Below are 20,737 nucleotides of genomic sequence, written 5' to 3'. Positions count from 1 at the left end.
GTGGATGGGGGGATTGGGGGTAGGTTATGATGGTTGGGGCAGATGATGATGATGATGGGGGTGGTTATGATGGAGGGGGTGTGGATGGGGGGATTGGGGGGTAGGTTATGATGGTTTGGGGCAGATGATGATGGGGGTAGGGGTGGTTATGAATGGAGGGGGTGTGGATGGGGGGATTAGGGGTAGGTTATGATGGTTGGGGCAGATGATGGTGATGATGATGATGGGGGTGGTTATGATGGAGGGGGTGTGGATGGGGGGATTGGGGGTAGGTTATGATGGTTGGGCAGATGATGATGATGGGGTAGGGGTGGTTATGATGGAGGGGGTGTGGATGGGGGTGTGGGGTAGGTTATGATGGTTGTGGCAGATGATGATGATGGGGGTAGGGGTGGTTATGATGGAGGGGGTGTGGATGGGGGGGATTGGGGAAGGTTATGATGGTTGGGGCAGATGATGATGATGGGGTGGTTATGATGGAGGGGGTGGGGATGGGGGGTATTGGGGGTAGGTTATGATGGTTGGGGCAGATGATGATGATGGGGTAGGGGTGGTTATGATGGAGGGGGTGTGGATGGGGGTATTGGGGGTAGGTTATGATGGGTGGGGCAGATGATGATGTTGGGGGTAGGGGTGGTTATGATGGAGGTGTGTGGATGGGGGGGATAGGGGTAGGTTATGATGGTTGGGGCAGATGATGATGATGGGGGTAGGGGTGGGTATGATGGAGGGGGTGTGGATGAGGGTATTGGGGGTAGGTTATGATGGTTGGGGTGTGGATGGGGGTATGGGGGTAGGTTATGATGGTTGGGGCAGATGATGATGATGGGGTAGGGGTGGTTATGATGGAGGGGTGTGGATGGGGGTATTGGGGGTAGGTTATGATGGTTGGGGCAGATGATGATGATGGGGTAGGGGTGGTTATGATGGAGGGGGTGTGGATGGGGGGTATTGGGGTAGGTTATGATGGTTGGGGCAGATGATGATGATGGGGGTGGTTATGATGGAGGGGGTGTGGATGGGGGGATTGGGGGTAGGTTATGATGGTTGGGGCAGATAATGATGATGGGGGTAGGGGTAGTTATGATGGAGGGGGTGTGGATGGGGGTATTGGGGGTAGGTTATGATGGTTGGGGCAGATGATGATGATGGGGGTACGGGTGGGTATGATGGAGGGTGTGTGGATGGGTGGTATTGGGGGTAGGTTATTATGGTTGGGGCAGATGATGATGATGGTGGGGGTAGGGGTGGTTATGATGGAGGGGTGTGGATGGGGGTATTGGGGGTAGGTTATGATGGTTGGGGCAGATGATGATGATGGGGGTAGGGGTGGTTATGATGGAGGGGTGTGGATGGGGGTATTGGGGGTAGGTTATGATGGTTGGGTCAGATGATGATGATGGGGGTAGGGGTGGTTATGATGGAGGGGGTGTGGATGGGGGTATTGGGGGTAGGTTATGATGGTTGGGGCAGATGATGATGATGGGGGTGGTTATGAGGAGGGGGTGTGGATGGGGGGATTGGGGGTAGGTTATGATGGTTGGGGCAGATAATGATGATGGGGGTAGGGGTAGTTATGATGGAGGGGGTGTGGATGGGGGTATTGGGGTAGGTTATGATGGTTGGGGCAGATGATGATGATGGGGGTACGGGTGGTTATGATGGATGGGTGTGGATGGGGGGATGGGGGTAGGTTATGATGGTTGGGGCTGATGATGATGATGATGGGGGTGGTTATGATGGAGGGGGTGTGGATGGGGGGATTGGGGGTAGGTTATGATGGTTGGGGCAGATGATGATGGGGGTAGGGGTGGTTATGATGGAGGGGGTGTGGATGGGGGGATTAGGGGTAGGTTATGATGGTTGGGGCAGATGATGGTGATGATGGATGATGGGGGTGGTTATGATGGAGGGGTGTGGATGGGGGGGATTGGGGGTAGGTTATGATGGTTTGGGGCAGATGATGATGATGGGGGTAGGGGTGGTTATGATGGAGGGGGTGTGGATGGGGGGTGTGGGGGGTAGGTTATGATGGTTGTGGCAGATGATGATGATGGGGGTAGGGGTGGTTATGATGGAGGGGGTGTGGATGGGGGATTGGGGGTAGGTTATGATGGTTGGGGCAGATGATGATGATGGGGTGGTTATGATGGAGGGGGTGTGGATGGGGGGTATTGGGGGTAGTTATGATGGTTGGGGCAGATGATGATGATGGGGTAGGGGTGGTTATGATGGAGGGGGTGTGGATGGGGGTATTGGGGGTAGGTTATGATGGGTGGGGCAGATGATGATGTTGGGGGTGGGGGTGGTTATGATGGAGGTGTGTGGATGGGGGGATAGGGGGTAGGTTATGATGGTTGGGGCAGATGATGATGATGGGGGTAGGGGTGGGTATGATGGAGGGGGTGTGGATGAGGGTATTGGGGGTAGGTTATGATGGTTGGGGTGTGGATGGGGGTATTGGGGGTAGGTTATGATGGTTGGGGCAGATGATGATGATGGGGTAGGGGTGGTTATGATGGAGGGGTGTGGATGGGGGTATTGGGGGTAGGTTATGATGGTTGGGGCAGATGATGATGATGGGGTAGGGGTGGTTATGATGGAGGGGGTGTGGATGGGGGGTATTGGGGGTAGGTTATGATGGTTGGGGCAGATGATGATGATGGGGGTGGTTATGATGGAGGGGTGGGTGTGGGATGGGGGGCATTGGGGGTAGGTTATGATGGTTGGGGCAGATAATGATGATGGGGGTAGGGGTAGTTATGATGGAGGGGGTGTGGATGGGGGTATTGGGGGTAGGTTATGATGGTTGGGGCAGATGATGATGATGGGGGTACGGGTGGGTATGATGGAGGGTGTGTGGATGGGTGGTATTGGGGTAGGTTATTATGGTTGGGGCAGATGATGATGATGGTGGGGGTAGGGGTGGTTATGATGGAGGGGTGTGGATGGGGGTATTGGGGGTAGGTTATGATGGTTGGGGCAGATGATGATGATGATGGGGGTAGGGGTGGTTATGATGGGGGTGTGGATGGGGGGTATTGGGGGTAGGTTATGATGGTTGGGGCAGATGATGATGATGTTGGGGGTAGGGTGGTTATGATGGAGGGGTGTGTGGGGGGATATGGGGTAGGTTATGATGGTTGGGGCAGATGATGATGATGGGGGTGGTTATGATGGAGGGGGTGTGGATGGGGGTATTGGGGGTAGGGTTATGATGGTTGGGGCAGATGATGATGATGGGGGTAGGGGTGGTTATGATGGAGGGGGTGTGGATGGGGGGTGTGGGGGGTAGGTTATGATGGTTGGGGCAGATGATGATGATGGGGGTAGGGGTGGTTATGATGGAGGGGGTGTGGATGGGGGGTGTGGGGGGTAGGTTATGATGGTTGGGGCAGATGATGATGATGGGGTAGGGGTGGTTATGAGGAGGGGTGTGGATGGGGGCATTGGGGGTAGGTTATGATGGTTGGGGCAGATGATGATGATGGGGTGGTTATGATGGAGGGGGTGTGGATGGGGGGTATTGGGGGTAGGTTATGATGGTTGGGGCAGATGATGATGATGGGGTAGGGGTGGTTATGATGGAGGGGGTGTGGATGGGGGTATTGGGGGTAGGTTATGATGGATGGGGCAGATGATGATGTTGGGGGTAGGGGTGGTTATGATGGAGGTGTGTGGATGGGGGGATAGGGGGTAGGTTATGATGGTTGGGGCAGATGATGATGATGGGGGTAGGGGTGGGTATGATGGAGGGGGTGTGGATGAGGGTATTGGGGGTAGGTTATGATGGTTGGGGTGTGGATTGGGGTATTGGGGGTAGGTTATGATGGTTGGGGCAGATGATGATGGGGGTAGGGGTGGTTATGATGGAGGGTGTGGATGGGGGTATTGGGGTAGGTTATGATGGTCGGGGCAGATGATGATGATGGTAGGGGTGGTTATGATGGAGGGGGTGTGGATGGGGGGTATTGGGGGTAGGTTATGATGGTTGGGGCAGATGATGATGATGGGGGTGGTTATGATGGAGGGGGTGTGGATGAGGGGATTGGGGGTAGGTTATGATGGTTGGGGCAGATATTGATGATGGGGTAGGGGTGTTATGATGGAGGGGGTGTGGATGGGGGTATTGGGGTTAGTTATGATGGTTGGGGCAGATGATGATGATGGGGGTACGGGTTGGTATGATGGAGGGTGTGTGGATGGGGTGGTATTGGGGGTAGGTTATGATGGTTGGGGCAGATGATGATGATGGGGGGTAGGGGTGGTTATGATGGAGGGGTGTTGATGGGGGTATTGGGGGTAGGTTATGATGGTTGGGGCAGATGATGATGATGATGGGGGTAGGGGTGGTTATGATGGAGGGGGTGTGGATGGGGGTATTGGGGGTAGGTTATGATGGTTGGGGCAGATATGATGATGTTGGGGGTAGGGTGGTTATGATGGAGGGGTGTGGATGGGGGGGATTGGGGGTAGGTTATGATGGTTGGGGCAGATGATGATGGGGGTGGTTATGATGGAGGGGGTGTGGATGGGGGTATTGGGGGGTAGTTATGATGGTTGGGGCAGATGATGATGATGATGGTGGTAGGGGTGGTTATGATGGAGGGGTGTGGATGGGGGGTATTGGGGGTAGGTTATGATGGTTGGGGCAGATGATGATGATGATGATGGGGGTGGTTATGATGGAGGGGGTGTGGATGGGGGGGATTGGGGGTAGGTTATGATGGTTGGGGCAGATGATGATGATGGGGTAGGGCTGGTTATGATGGAGGGGGTGTGGATGGGGGTATTGGGGGTAGGTTATGATGGTTGGGGCAGATGATGATGGGGTAGGGGTGGTTATGATGGAGGGGTGTGGATGGGGGTATTGGGGGTAGGTTATGATGGTTGGGGCAGATGATGGGGGTAGGGGTGGTTATGATGGAGGGGTTGTATTGGGGGTAGATTATGATGGTTGGGGCAGATGATGATGATGATGGGGGTAGGGGTGGTTGTGATGGAGGGGGTGGATGGGGGGTATTGGGGGTAGGTTATGATGGTTTGGGGCAGATGATGATGATGGGGGTGGTTATGATGGAGGGGGTGTGGATGGGGGTATTGGGGGTAGGTTATGATGTTTGGGGCAGATGATGATGGGGTAGGGGTGGTTATGATGGAGGGGATGTGGATGGGGTGATTGGGGGTAGGTTATGATGGTTGGGGCAGATGATGATGATGGGGGTAGGGGTGGGTATGATGGAGGGGGTGTGGATGGGGGTTATTGGGGGTAGGCTATGATGGTTGGGCAGATGATGATGATGATGGGGGTAGGGGTGGTTATGATGGAGGGGTGTGGATGGGCGTATTGGGGGAGGTTATGATGGTTGGGGCAGATGATGATGATGATGGGGGTAGGGGTGGTTATGATGGAGGGGTGTGGATGGGGGTATTGGGGGTAGGTTATGATGGTTGGGGCAGATGATGATGATGATGGGGTAGGGGTGGTTATGATGGAGGGGTGTAGATGGGGGTATTGGGGGTAGGTTATGATGGTTGGGGCAGATGATGATGTTGGGGGTAGGGGTGGTTATGATGTAGGGGTGTGGATGGGGGGGATTGGGGGTAGGTTATGATGGTTGGGGCAGATGATGATGATGATGGGGGTGGTTATGATGGAGGGGGTGGGATGGGGGGATTGGGGGTAGGTTATGATGGTTGGGGCAGATGATGATGGGGGTAGGGGTGGTTATGATGGAGGGGGTGTGGATGGGGGGAATTAGGGGTAGGTTATGATGGTTGGGGCAGATGATGGTGATGATGATGATGGGGGTGGTTATGATGGAGGGGGTGTGGATGGGGGGATTGGGGTAGGTTATGATGGGTGGGGCAGATGATGATGATGGGGGTAGGGGTGGGTATGAAGGAGGGGGTGTGGATGGGGGTTATTGGGGGTAGGCTATGATGGTTGGGGCAGATGATGATGATGATGGGGGTAGGGGTGGTTATGATGGAGGGGTGTGGATTGGGCGTATTGGGGGTAGGTTATGATGGTTGGGGCAGATGATGATGATGATGGGGGTAGGGGTGGTTATGATGGAGGGGTGTGGATGGGGGTATGGGGGTAGGTTATGATGGTTGGGGCAGATGATGATGATGATGGGGGTAGGGGTGGTTATGATGGAGGGGTGTGGATGGGGGTATTGGGGGTAGGTTATGATGGTCGGGGCAGATGATGATGATGGGGGTAGGGTGGTTATGATGGAGGGGGTGTGGATGGGGGGTATTGGGGGTAGGTTATGATGGTTGGGGCAGATGATGATGATGGGGGTGGTTATGATGGAGGGGGTGTGGATGAGGGATTGGGGGTAGGTTATGATGGTTGGGGCAGATAATGATGATGGGGGTAGGGGTGGTTATGATGGAGGGGGTGTGGATGGGGTATTGGGGGTAGGTTATGATGGTTGGGGCAGATGATGATGATGGGGGTACGGGTGGGTATGATGGAGGTGTGTGGATGGGTGGTATTGGGGGTAGTATGATGGTTGGGGCAGATGATGATGATGGTGGGGGTAGGGGTGGTTATGATGGAGGGGTGTGGATGGGGGTATGGGGGTAGGTTATGATGGTTGGGGCAGATGATGATGATGATGATGGGGGTAGGGGTGGTTATGATGGAGGGGGTGTGGATGGGGGGTATTGGGGGTAGGTTATGATGGTTGGGGCAGATGATGATGATGTTGGGGGTAGGGTGGTTATGATGGAGGGGTGTGGATGGGGGGGATTGGGGGTAGGTTATGATGGTTGGGGCAGATGATGATGATGGGGGTGGTTATGATGGAGGGGGTGTGGATGGGGGTATTGGGGGTAGGTTATGATGGTTGGGGCAGATGATGATGATGATGGTGGTAGGGGTGGTTATGATGGAGGGGTGTGGATGGGGGTATTGGGGGTAGGTTATGATGGTTGGGGCAGATGATGATGATGATGATGGGGGTGGTTATGATGGAGGGGGTGTGGATGGGGGGGATTGGGGGTAGGTTATGATGGTTGGGGCGATGATGATGATGGGGGTAGGGGTGGTTATGATGGAGGGGGTGTGGATGGGGGTATTGGGGGTAGGTTATGATGGTTGGGGCAGATGATGATGGGGTAGGGGTGGTTATGATGGAGGGGTGTGGATGGGGGTATTGGGGGTAGGTTATGATGGTTGGGGCAGATGATGGGGGTAGGGGTGGTTATGATGGAGGGGGTGTGTATTGGGGGTAGATTATGATGGTTGGGGCAGATGATGATGATGATGGGGGTAGGGGTGGTTGTGATGGAGGGGGTGTGGATGGGGGGTATTGGGGGTAGGTTATGATGGTTGGGGCAGATGATGATGATGGGGGTGGTTATGATGGAGGGGGTGTGGATGGGGTGATTGGGGGTAGGTTATGATGGTTGGGGCAGATGATGATGATGGGGGTAGGGGTGGGTATGATGGAGGGGGTGTGGATGGGGGTTATTGGGGGTAGGCTATGATGGTTGGGGCAGATGATGATGATGATGGGGGTAGGGGTGGTTATGATGGAGGGGTGTGGATGGGCGTATTGGGGGTAGGTTATGATGGTTGGGGCAGATGATGATGATGATGGGGGTAGGGGTGGTTATGATGGAGGGGTGTGGATGGGGGTATTGGGGGTAGGTTATGATGGTTGGGGCAGATGATGATGATGATGGGGGTAGGGGTGGTTATGATGGAGGGGTGTAGATGGGGGTATTGGGGGTAGGTTATGATGGTTGGGGCAGATGATGATGTTGGGGGTAGGGGTGGTTATGATGGAGGGGTGTGGATGGGGGGGATTGGGGGTAGGTTATGATGGTTGGGGCAGATGATGATGATGATGGGGGTGGTTATGATGGAGGGGGTGTGGATGGGGGGATTGGGGGTAGGTTATGATGGTTGGGGCAGATGATGATGGGGTAGGGGTGGTTATGATGGAGGGGGTGTGGATGGGGGGATTAGGGGTAGGTTATGATGGTTGGGGCAGATGATGGTGATGATGATGATGGGGGTGGTTATGATGGAGGGGGTGTGGATGGCGGGGATTGGGGGGATTGGGGGTAGGTTATGATGGTTGGGGCAGATGATGATGATGGGGGTAGGGGTGGTTATGATGGAGGGGGTGTGGATGGGGGGTGTGGGGGGTAGGTTATGATGGTTGGGGCAGATGATGATGATGGGGGTAGGGGTGGTTATGATGGAGGGGGTGTGGATGGGGGGATTGGGGGTAGGTTATGATGGTTGGGGCAGATGATGATGATGATGGGGGTAGGGGTGGTTATGATGGAGGGGGTGTGGATGGGGGGTATTGGGGGTAGGTTATGATGGTTGGGGCAGATGATGATGATGTTGGGGGTAGGGTGGTTATGATGGAGGGGTGTGGATGGGGGGGATTGGGGGTAGGTTATGATGGTTGGGGCAGATGATGATGATGGGGGTGGTTATGATGGAGGGGGTGTGGATGGGGGTATTGGGGGTAGGTTATGATGGTTGGGGCAGATGATGATGATGATGGTGGTAGGGGTGGTTATGATGGAGGGGTGTGGATGGGGGTATTGGGGGTAGGTTATGATGGTTGGGGCAGATGATGATGATGATGATGGGGGTGGTTATGATGGAGGGGGTGTGGATGGGGGGGATTGGGGGTAGGTTATGATGGTTGGGGCAGATGATGATGATGGGGTAGGGGTGGTTATGATGGAGGGGGTGTGGATGGGGGTATTGGGGGTAGGTTATGATGGTTGGGGCAGATGATGATGGGGTAGGGGTGGTTATGATGGAGGGGTGTGGATGGGGGTATTGGGGGTAGGTTATGATGGTTGGGGCAGATGATGGGGGTAGGGGTGGTTATGATGGAGGGGGTGTGTATTGGGGGTAGATTATGATGGTTGGGGCAGATGATGATGATGATGGGGGTAGGGGTGGTTGTGATGGAGGGGGTGTGGATGGGGGGTATTGGGGGTAGGTTATGATGGTTGGGGCAGATGATGATGATGGGGGTGGTTATGATGGAGGGGGTGTGGATGGGGGGGATTGGGGGTAGGTTATGATGGTTGGGGCAGATGATGATGATGGGGGTAGGGGTGGTTATGATGGAGGGGGTGTGGATGGGGGTATTGGGGGTAGGTTATGATGGTTGGGGCAGATGATGATGGGGTAGGGGTGGTTATGATGGAGGGGTGTGGATGGGGGTATTGGGGGTAGGTTATGATGGTTGGGGCAGATGATGGGGGTAGGGGTGGTTATGATGGAGGGGGTGTGTATTGGGGGTAGATTATGATGGTTGGGGCAGATGATGATGATGATGGGGGTAGGGGTGGTTGTGATGGAGGGGGTGTGGATGGGGGGTATTGGGGGTAGGTTATGATGGTTGGGGCAGATGATGATGATGGGGGTGGTTATGATGGAGGGGGTGTGGATGGGGGTATTGGGGGTAGGTTATGATGTTTGGGGCAGATGATGATGGGGTAGGGGTGGTTATGATGGAGGGGATGTGGATGGGGTGATTGGGGGTAGGTTATGATGGTTGGGGCAGATGATGATGATGGGGGTAGGGGTGGGTATGATGGAGGGGGTGTGGATGGGGGTTATTGGGGGTAGGCTATGATGGTTGGGGCAGATGATGATGATGGGGGTAGGGGTGGTTATGATGGAGGGGTGTGGATGGGCGTATTGGGGTAGGTTATGATGGTTGGGGCAGATGATGATGATGATGGGGGTAGGGGTGGTTATGATGGAGGGGTGTGGATGGGGGTATTGGGGGTAGGTTATGATGGTTGGGGCAGATGATGATGATGATGGGGTAGGGGTGGTTATGATGGAGGGGTGTAGATGGGGGTATTGGGGGTAGGTTATGATGGTTGGGGCAGATGATGATGTTGGGGGTAGGGGTGGTTATGATGTAGGGGTGTGGATGGGGGGGATTGGGGGTAGGTTATGATGGTTGGGGCAGATGATGATGATGATGGGGGTGGTTATGATGGAGGGGGTGTGGATGGGGGGATTGGGGGTAGGTTATGATGGTTGGGGCAGATGATGATGGGGGTAGGGGTGGTTATGATGGAGGGGGTGTGGATGGGGGGAATTAGGGGTAGGTTATGATGGTTGGGGCAGATGATGGTGATGATGATGATGGGGGTGGTTATGATGGAGGGGGTGTGGATGGGGGGGATTGGGGGTAGGTTATGATGGGTGGGGCAGATGATGATGATGGGGGTAGGGGTGGGTATGATGGAGGGGGTGTGGATGGGGGTTATTGGGGGTAGGCTATGATGGTTGGGGCAGATGATGATGATGATGGGGTTAGGGGTGGTTATGATGGAGGGGTGTGGATGGGCGTATTGGGGGTAGGTTATGATGGTTGGGGCAGATGATGATGATGATGGGGGTAGGGGTGGTTATGATGGAGGGGTGTGGATGGGGGTATTGGGGGTAGGTTATGATGGTTGGGGCAGATGATGATGATGATGGGGGTAGGGGTGGTTATGATGGAGGGGTGTGGATGGGGGTATTGGGGGTAGGTTATGATGGTCGGGGCAGATGATGATGATGGGGGTAGGGGTGGTTATGATGGAGGGGGTGTGGATGGGGGGTATTGGGGGTAGGTTATGATGGTTGGGGCAGATGATGATGATGGGGGTGGTTATGATGGAGGGGGTGTGGATGAGGGGATTGGGGGTAGGTTATGATAGTTGGGGCAGATAATGATGATGGGGTAGGGGTGGTTATGATGGAGGGGGTGTGGATGGGGGTATTGGGGGTAGGTTATGATGGTTGGGGCAGATGATGATGATGGGGGTACGGGTGGGTATGATGGAGGGTGTGTGGATGGGTGGTATTGGGGGTAGGTTATGATGGTTGGGGCAGATGATGATGATGGTGGGGGTAGGGGTGGTTATGATGGAGGGGTGTGGATGGGGGTATTGGGGGTAGGTTATGATGGTTGGGGCAGATGATGATGATGATGATGGGGGTAGGGGTGGTTATGATGGAGGGGGTGTGGATGGGGGGTATTGGGGGTAGGTTATGATGGTTGGGGCAGATGATGATGATGTTGGGGGTAGGGTGGTTATGATGGAGGGGTGTGGATGGGGGGGATTGGGGGTAGGTTATGATGGTTGGGGCAGATGATGATGATGGGGGTGGTTATGATGGAGGGGGTGTGGATGGGGGTATTGGGGGTAGGTTATGATGGTTGGGGCAGATGATGATGATGATGGTGGTAGGGGTGGTTATGATGGAGGGGTGTGGATGGGGGTATTGGGGGTAGGTTATGATGGTTGGGGCAGATGATGATGATGATGATGATGGGGGTGGTTATGATGGAGGGGGTGTGGATGGGGGGGATTGGGGGTAGGTTATGATGGTTGGGGCAGATGATGATGATGGGGGTAGGGGTGGTTATGATGGAGGGGGTGTGGATGGGGGTATTGGGGGTAGGTTATGATGGTTGGGGCAGATGATGATGGGGTAGGGGTGGTTATGATGGAGGGGTGTGGATGGGGGTATTGGGGGTAGGTTATGATGGTTGGGGCAGATGATGGGGGTAGGGGTGGTTATGATGGAGGGGGTGTGTATTGGGGGTAGATTATGATGGTTGGGGCAGATGATGATGATGATGGGGGTAGGGGTGGTTGTGATGGAGGGGGTGTGGATGGGGGGTATTGGGGGTAGGTTATGATGGTTGGGGCAGATGATGATGATGGGGGTGGTTATGATGGAGGGGGTGTGGATGGGGGTATTGGGGGTAGGTTATGATGTTTGGGGCAGATGATGATGGGGTAGGGGTGGTTATGATGGAGGGGATGTGGATGGGGTGATTGGGGGTAGGTTATGATGGTTGGGGCAGATGATGATGATGGGGGTAGGGGTGGGTATGATGGAGGGGGTGTGGATGGGGGTTATTGGGGGTAGGCTATGATGGTTGGGGCAGATGATGATGATGATGGGGGTAGGGGTGGTTATGATGGAGGGGTGTGGATGGGCGTATTGGGGGTAGGTTATGATGGTTGGGGCAGATGATGATGATGATGGGGGTAGGGGTGGTTATGATGGAGGGGTGTGGATGGGGGTATTGGGGGTAGGTTATGATGGTTGGGGCAGATGATGATGATGATGGGGGTAGGGGTGGTTATGATGGAGGGGTGTAGATGGGGGTATTGGGGGTAGGTTATGATGGTTGGGGCAGATGATGATGTTGGGGGTAGGGGTGGTTATGATGGAGGGGTGTGGATGGGGGGGATTGGGGGTAGGTTATGATGGTTGGGGCAGATGATGATGATGATGGGGGTGGTTATGATGGAGGGGGTGTGGATGGGGGGATTGGGGGTAGGTTATGATGGTTGGGGCAGATGATGATGGGGTAGGGGTGGTTATGATGGAGGGGGTGTGGATGGGGGGGATTAGGGGTAGGTTATGATGGTTGGGGCAGATGATGGTGATGATGATGATGGGGGTGGTTATGATGGAGGGGGTGTGGATGGCGGGGATTGGGGGGATTGGGGGTAGGTTATGATGGTTGGGGCAGATGATGATGATGGGGGTAGGGGTGATTATGATGGAGGGGGTGTGGATGGGGGGTGTGGGGGGTAGGTTATGATGGTTGGGGCAGATGATGATGATGGGGGTAGGGGTGGTTATGATGGAGGGGGTGTGGATGGGGGGATTGGGGGTAGGTTATGATGGTTGGGGCAGATGATGATGATGGGGGTGGTTCTGATGGAGGGGGTGTGGATGGGGGGTATTGGGGGTAGGTTATGATGGTTAGGGCAGATGATGATGATGGGGTAGGGGTGGTTATGATGGAGGGGGTGTGGATGGGGGTATTGGGGGTAGGTTATGATGGGTGGGGCAGATGATGATGTTGGGGGTAGGGGTGGTTATGATGGAGGTGTGTGGATGGGGGGATATGGGGTAGGTTATGATGGTTGGGGCAGATGATGATGATGGGGGTAGGGGTGGGTATGATGGCGGGGGTGTGGATGAGGGTATTGGGGGTAGGTTATGATGGTTGGGGTGTGGATGGGGGTATTGGGGGTAGGTTATGATGGTTGGGGCAGATGATGATGATGGGGTAGGGGTGGTTATGATGGAGGGGTGTGGATGGGGGTATTGGGGGTAGGTTATGATGGTTGGGGCAGATGATGATGATGGGGGTAGGGGTGGTTATGATGGAGGGGTGTGGATGGGGGGTATTGGGGGTAGGTTATGATGGTTGGGGCAGATGATGATGATGGGGGTGGTTATGATGGAGGGGGTGTGGATGGGGGGATTGGGGGTAGGTTATGATGGTTGGGGCAGATAATGATGATGGGGGTAGGGGTGGTTATGATGGAGGGGGTGTGGATGGGGGTATTGGGGGTAGGTTATGATGGTTGGGGCAGATGATGATGATGGGGGTACGGGTGGGTATGATGGAGGGTGTGTGGATGGGTGGTATTGGGGGTAGGTTATGATGGTTGGGGCAGATGATGATGATGGTGGGGGTAGGGGTGGTTATGATGGAGGGGTGTGGATGGGGGTATTGGGGGTAGGTTATGATGGTTGGGGCAGATGATGATGATGGGGGTAGGGGTGGTTATGATGGAGGGGGTGTGGATGGGGGGTATTGGGGGTAGGTTATGATGGTTGGGGCAGATGATGATGATGTTGGGGGTAGGGGTGGTTATGATGGAGGGGTGTGGATGGGGGGATTGGGGGTAGGTTATGATGGTTGGGGCAGATGATGATGATGATGGGGTGGTTATGATGGAGGGGGTGTGGATGGGGGTATTGGGGGTAGGTTATGATGGTTGGGGCAGATGATGATGATGATGATGGGGGTAGGGGTGGTTATGATGGAGGGGTGTGGATGGGGGTATTGGGGGTAGGTTATGATGGTTGGGGCAGATGATGATGATGATGATGATGGGGGTGGTTATGATGGAGGGGGTGTGGATGGGGGGGATTGGGGGTAGGTTATGATGGTTGGGGCAGATGATGATGGGGGTAGGGGTGGTTATGATGGAGGGGGTGTGGATGGGGGTATTGGGGTAGGTTATGATGGTTGGGGCAGATGATGATGGGGTAGGGGTGGTTATGATGGAGGGGTGTGGATGGGGGGTATTGGGGGTAGGTTATGATGGTTGGGGCAGATGATGGGGGTAGGGGTGGTTATGATGGAGGGGGTGTGTATTGGGGGTAGGTTATGATGGTTGGGGCAGATGATGATGATGGGGTGGTTATGATGGAGGGGGTGTGGATGGGGGGATTGGGGGTAGGTTATGATGGTTGGGGCAGATGATGATGATGGGGGTAGGGGTGGGTATGATGGAGGGGGTGTGGATGGGGGTATTGGGGGTAGGTTATGATGATGATGGGGTGGTTATGATGGAGAGGGTGTGGATGGGGGGGATTGGGGGTAGGTTATGATGGTTGGGGCAGATGATGATGATGGGGGTAGGGGTGGTTATGATGGAGGGAGTGTGGATGGGGGTGTGGGGGGTAGGTTATGATGGTTGGGGCAGATGATGATGATGGGGGTAGGGGTGGTTATGATGGAGGGGGTGTGGATGGGGGGATTGGGGGTAGGTTATGATGGTTGGGGCAGATGATGATGGGGGTGGTTATGATGGAGGGGGTGTGGATGGGGGGTATTGGGGGTAGGTTATGATGGTTGGGGCAGATGATGATGATGGGGTAGGGGTGGTTATGATGGAGGGGGTGTGGATGGGGGTATTGGGGGTAGGTTATGATGGGTGGGGCAGATGATGATGTTGGGGGCAGGGGTGGTTATGATGGAGGTGTGTGGATGGGGGGGATAGGGGGTAGGTTATGATGGTTGGGGCAGATGATGATGATGGGGGTAGGGGTGGGTATGATGGAGGGGGTGTGGATGAGGGTATTGGGGGTAGGTTATGATGGTTGGGGTGTGGATGGGGGTATTGGGGGTAGGTTATGATGGTTGGGGCAGATGATGATGATGGGGGTAGGGGTGGTTATGATGGAGGGGTGTGGATGGGGGTATTGGGGGTAGGTTATGATGGTTGGGGCAGATGATGATGATGGGGGTAGGGGTGGTTATGATGGAGGGGGTGTGGATGGGGGGTATTGGGGGTAGGTTATGATGGTTGGGGCAGATGATGATGATGGGGGTGGTTATGATGGAGGGGGTGTGGATGGGGGGATTGGGGGTAGGTTATGATGGTTGGGGCAGATAATGATGATGGGGGTAGGGGTGGTTATGATGGAGGGGGTGTGGATGGGGGTATTGGGGGTAGGTTATGATGGTTGGGGCAGATGATGATGATGGGGTACGGGTGGGTATGATGGAGGGTGTGTGGATGGGTGGTATTGGGGGTAGGTTATGATGGTTGGGGCAGATGATGATGATGGTGGGGGTAGGGGTGGTTATGATGGAGGGGTGTGGATGGGGGTATTGGGGGTAGGTTATGATGGTTGGGGCAGATGATGATGATGATGGGGGTAGGGGTGGTTATGATGGAGGGGGTGTGGATGGGGGGTATTGGGGGTAGGTTATGATGGTTGGGGCAGATGATGATGATGTTGGGGGTAGGGGTGGTTATGATGGAGGGGTGTGGATGGGGGGATTGGGGGTAGGTTATGATGGTTGGGGCAGATGATGATGATGGGGGTGGTTATGATGGAGGGGGTGTGGATGGGGGTATTGGGGGTAGGTTATGATGGTTGGGGCAGATGATGATGATGATGATGGGGGTAGGGGTGGTTATGATGGAGGGGTGTGGATGGGGGTATTGGGGGTAGGTTATGATGGTTGGGGCAGATGATGATGATGATGATGGGGGTGGTTATGATGGAGGGGGTGTGGATGGGGGGGATTGGGGGTAGGTTATGATGGTTGGGGCAGATGATGATGATGGGGGTAGGGGTGGTTATGATGGAGGGGGTGTGGATGGGGGTATTGGGGGTAGGTTATGATGGTTGGGGCAGATGATGATGGGGTAGGGGTGGTTATGATGGAGGGGTGTGGATGGGGGGTATTGGGGGTAGGTTATGATGGTTGGGGCAGATGATGGGGGTAGGGGTGGTTATGATGGAGGGGGTGTGTATTGGGGGTAGGTTATGATGGTTGGGGCAGATGATGATGATGATGGGGTGGTTATGATGGAGGGGGTGTGGATGGGGGGATTGGGGGTAGGTTATGATGGTTGGGGCAGATGATGATGATGGGGGTAGGGGTGGGTATGATGGAGGGGGTGTGGATGGGGGTATTGGGGGTAGGTTATGATGGTTGGGGCAGATGATGGGGGTGGTTATGATGGAGGGGGTGTGGATGGGGGGGATTGGGGGTAGGTTTTGATGGGTGGGGTAGATGATGATGTTGGGGGTAGGGGTGGGTATGATGGAGGGGGTGTGGATGGGGATATTGGGGGTAGGTTATGATGGGTGGGGCAGATGATGATGTTGGGGGTAGGGGTGGTTATGATGGGGGGGGTGTGGATAGGGGGGATTGGGGGTAGGTTATGATGGTTGGGGCAGATAATGATGATGGGGTAGGGGTGGTTATGATGGAGGGGGTGTGGATGGGGGTATTGGGGGTAGGTTATGATGGTTGGGGCAGATGATGATGATGATAGGGTAGGGGTGGTTATGATGGAGGGGTGTGGATGGGCGTATTGGGGGTAGGTTATGATGGTTGGGGCAGATGATGATGATGATGGGGGTAGGGGTGGTTATGATGGAGGGGGTGTGGATGGGGGGTATTGGGGGTAGGTTATGATGGTTGGGGCAGATGATGATGATGGGGGTAGGGGTGGGTATGATGGAGGGGGTGTGGATGGGGGGGATTGGAGGTAGGTTATGATGGTTGGGGCAGATGATGATGATGGGGGTAGGGGTGGGTATGATGGAGGGGGTGTGGATGGGGGTATTGGGGGTAGGTTATGATGGTTGGGGCAGATGTTGATGATGATGGGGGTAGGGGTGGTTATGATGGAGGGGGTGTGGATGGGGGTATTGGGGGTAGGTTATGATGGTTGGGGCAGGTAATGATGATGATGATGGGGGCAGGGGTGGTTATGATGGAGGGGGTGGGGCTGGGGGTGTGGCTGGGGGTGGGGGCGTTTGTACATTTCCATAATATATTGTCTCTGGGTGGCATGTAAATGCTGGCGTCATTCTTATTGTACATGAATTAATCATGTGATAATGTTTGCTTTCTCCAAACCTAAGCACTTTATTGGCGTGTCCCCGTGTTCAGCAAAAGGCCCGGAGCACAGACTGCAAAAGGTAAATAGCTGCTGTGATGTGTGTCTGCCTCTCTGCACATGTCGTTCTCTACTCCTTTTCCTCCCCTCGTGCACAGCGGTGCACTAGGAACCCAAAGTAGCCCTGAAAAATGTTGTTTGTGGCCTCATGTCGCACTGAGCAAAGAAGCGTAGCAAGCAAACCCAACCAGCCAAGAATAGTTTGGCTGGTAGTAAAAGGGTGCATTTTAGAGCATATTTATCAATAAACAGTGATTAGGAAGTCATGTTTTCAACAAGTTCACTTATTTTAGTGGCCCTGTTCGGACAGATTACAAATGTGTCTTACCACCCAAACAAAAGATCCAAGAATCTACGCACCCTGCACCCCTGTCACATGCCATAGCTTGATATGCTGGCCCCAAGAGTCTATGTTCAACCCTACCCCCTTCTATTCATCACTAACTACCTTGATATGTTGGCCTCAACAAGTTTTGGGCCCGCTTTCCGTTCTCCCCATAATGACCCATAGCTTGATATGCTGGCCACAGGCATCCGCGCACCTCGCCTCTTTCTCACATCGCAACCCATAGCTTGATATGCTGGCCACAGGCATCCGCACATCTCGCCTCTTTCTCACATCGCAACCCATAGCTTGATATGCTGGCCACTGGCATCCGCGCATCTCGCCCCTTTATCCCATTGCAACCCATAGCTTGATATGCTGGCCACAGGCATCCGCGCATCTCGCCCCTTTCCCCCATCGCAACCCATAGCTTGATATGCTGGCCACAGGCATCCGCGCATCTCGCCCCTTTCCCCCATCGCAACCCATAGCTTGATATGCTGGCCACAGGCATCCGCGCATCTCGCCCCTTTCCCCCATCGCAACCCATAGCTTGATATGCTGGCCACTGGCATCCGCGCATCTCGCCCCTTTCTCCCATCACAACGCATAGCTTGATATGCTGGCCACTGGCATCCGCGCATCTCGCCCCTTTCTCCCATCGCAACCCATAGCTTGATATGCTGGCCACAGGCATCCGCGCATCTCGCCCCTTTCTCCCATCGCAACCCATAGCTTGATATGCTGGCCACTGGCATCCGCGCATCTCTCCCCTTTCTCCCATCGCAACCCATAGCTTGATATGCTGGCCACAGGCATCCGCGCATCTCGCCCCTTTCTCCCATCGCAACCCATAGCTTGATATGCTGGCCACTGGCATCCGCGCATCTTGCCCCTTTCTCCCATCGCAACCCATAGCTTGATAGGCTGGCCACTGGCATCCACGCATCTCGCCCCTTTCTCCCATCGTAACCCATAGCTTGATATGCTGGCCAAAGGCATCCGCGCATCTCGCCCCTTTCTCCCATCGCAACCCATAGCTTGATATGCTGGCCACAGGCATCCGCGCATCTTGCCCCTTTCTCCCATCGCAACCCATAGCTCTCGGCCTTACTGACATACCACTCCTTAATGGCAGACAGACAGTCTGAGGTGAGAGAAGGAGAAGAAGTGGCAGAAGGGAGCCTGAAAATGAGGTGTCAACCGCATATCACTGAAAGTTTGGGCAGAGAGCATCAATGCAGTGGGCAAGAAGTGCCAGGTATTGGTTGACCAGCCAGGGGGAGAGGTTAGATCCCTGGGGAACACCGCAGGTAGAGGTGGAGATGGAAGAGATGAAGGAGCCAAGTTGGACCAGGGAGGGTCGATCGGAGAGGAAGGAGGTCAGCCAAGCCAGGGCCTGATTGGTGATACCAAGATTATCACGGAGACAGTTGAGCAGGATGGCATGGTTGACTGTGTCAAAGGCAGAAGAGAAATCAAGCAAGATGAGGAAACATGGGGTGTTGGCATCAAGGTTGGAGAGCAGGTCTTCACGGATGTTCAGGAGAGCATTTCTGTGCTTCTGGCTGCTCGGAAGCCATACTGATGGTCATGTAGTCAACCAACAGCTTCCATGTGAAGATTAAGCTGGGAGACGGGGAACTTTTCCAGGAGTTTGCCCATGAAAGGAGGGATGGAAATTGGACGATAGTTAGCCAGGTTGGCAGAGGGTTTCTTAAGAATAGGGTGCACAAGGGAGTGCATCTGAGGAGAGGGGAAGACTCCAGTGGTGAAGGAGTGGTTCAGAAGTCAGCCAGAGCAGGAGCCAGGATATCAATGTGGTCCTTGATGGTTTTGGAAGAAAAGCAGTGAACCTGTTTTGATGAGACTTTCGTAGATCAGAATTGGTTAGAAACCTCATCTGAGGAGAACCGGGGAAAGGCAGAGAAGGAGGGATGAGAGGTGGCCAAATAGGGACCAGAGGAAGAGCAGGGAGGAGGGGGAGAGGAAGAGAGAGAGGACAGGATGTCCTGAGTTTTAGAGATGAAATGAGAAGCCAGGGCCGTGCAGAGGTCCTGAGAGGGGACAGGAGAGGTAGAGACTGCTGGCCAGTTCTTTGCAGATTTAAAAAAAAAGTTCATCCGAGTTGTTGGATGCCGTAGAGATGCGGTTTTGGATGTGAGCTCTCTTCTTGGTGCAGACAGAGAGCCCGTTTTGCCTTTGGTGCAGGCGGCAGGCCAGTTTGTCAGAGGATGTACCGGAAGCACGCCATTTCCTTTCAGCCACCGTGCACTTCTGTTTAAGGGTGACGAGGTCTGAGTCATACCAAGAGTTGCATTTGGCTTTGGGCTTCAAGCGGATCCTCATGATAGGGGCAAGAACATCAAGAGTATCAGATATAGCAGAGTGGAGCATGGAAAGGGCTGTGTCAGGGTGTGAGTCAGCCAGGGGGTAAAGAGGGTGAGAAAGTGGCGGCGAAAGCCTCAACTGACACACGCTTCATGGGTCGGATAACCGCGAAGGAAGGTGGCAGTGCTGGGTTTGGCTTGGCCTGAGGGGGATAGAGGGTGAGATGGGAGGAAATGAGAAAGTGATCACTCCAGGAGAGAGGAGTGGTGAGAGGGATTCAGTTGTAAGGGCAGTCTCTTAGGCAAGTCTTTAGGCCAGTTCATTTGCATCCGATGAATTTCAAAGAAACCAAAATAAAGTGCAGAATCAGAAAGTTAACATGTGCCCAGTTTTTTCCCCTCTTCTCATTTTATCTATAAATCGCTGACCAAAGCCTTCACTACTTCTACACAAAGCTCACAGCAATAAAACTATTCTGATACATACGTACTCATCAAGGAAGAAAAAAATAAAAATGATCATCATCCAAGGCAAAGCCATTAATTCCTGCATTGCACTGCATAAGCACGCCCCCACTTATTAGTATCAGCCATCATTTAGGGTGCATCTAAAACAACAATAACAGTAATAACTACATGGCTCTGCATTTATCAGCTACTAGCTTTGTTGTCCTTCTTCCTCCTTGATCGAGTCTGCACACGCTGAAATTATTCTACTTGACTTGCTTCTAAATTGGCAATGGTGGGAGGTGCGGCCTGGCCTCTGTAATATTTAATGTCATTTAAATGAAGCCAGGCTTGCCTGCCTTGAACTTTTACTGCTGATGGGGTT

The 20,737-nt window shown here is 54.3% G+C and overlaps 1 protein-coding gene across 1 annotated transcript in view; it reads left to right on the top strand.

The window, feature by feature from the left end:
* LOC138570280 (zinc finger protein 432-like) overlaps positions 1 to 20,737 on the top strand; it is a 57,509-nt gene that overhangs the window by 14,009 nt on the left and 22,763 nt on the right. The window contains exon 2 of the mRNA XM_069649048.1: positions 17,216 to 17,272. The gene's annotated coding sequence lies outside the window, so the exon portion shown is untranslated. The remainder of the gene's footprint in view (positions 1 to 17,215; positions 17,273 to 20,737) is intronic.

This window comes from Ambystoma mexicanum, chromosome 2q (genome assembly GCF_040938575.1).
Source record: "Ambystoma mexicanum isolate Mex_15411 chromosome 2q, UKY_AmexF1_1, whole genome shotgun sequence".
Taxonomy (NCBI): Eukaryota; Metazoa; Chordata; class Amphibia; order Caudata; family Ambystomatidae; genus Ambystoma; species Ambystoma mexicanum.
This window is presented reverse-complemented; position numbering and strand designations above follow the sequence as displayed.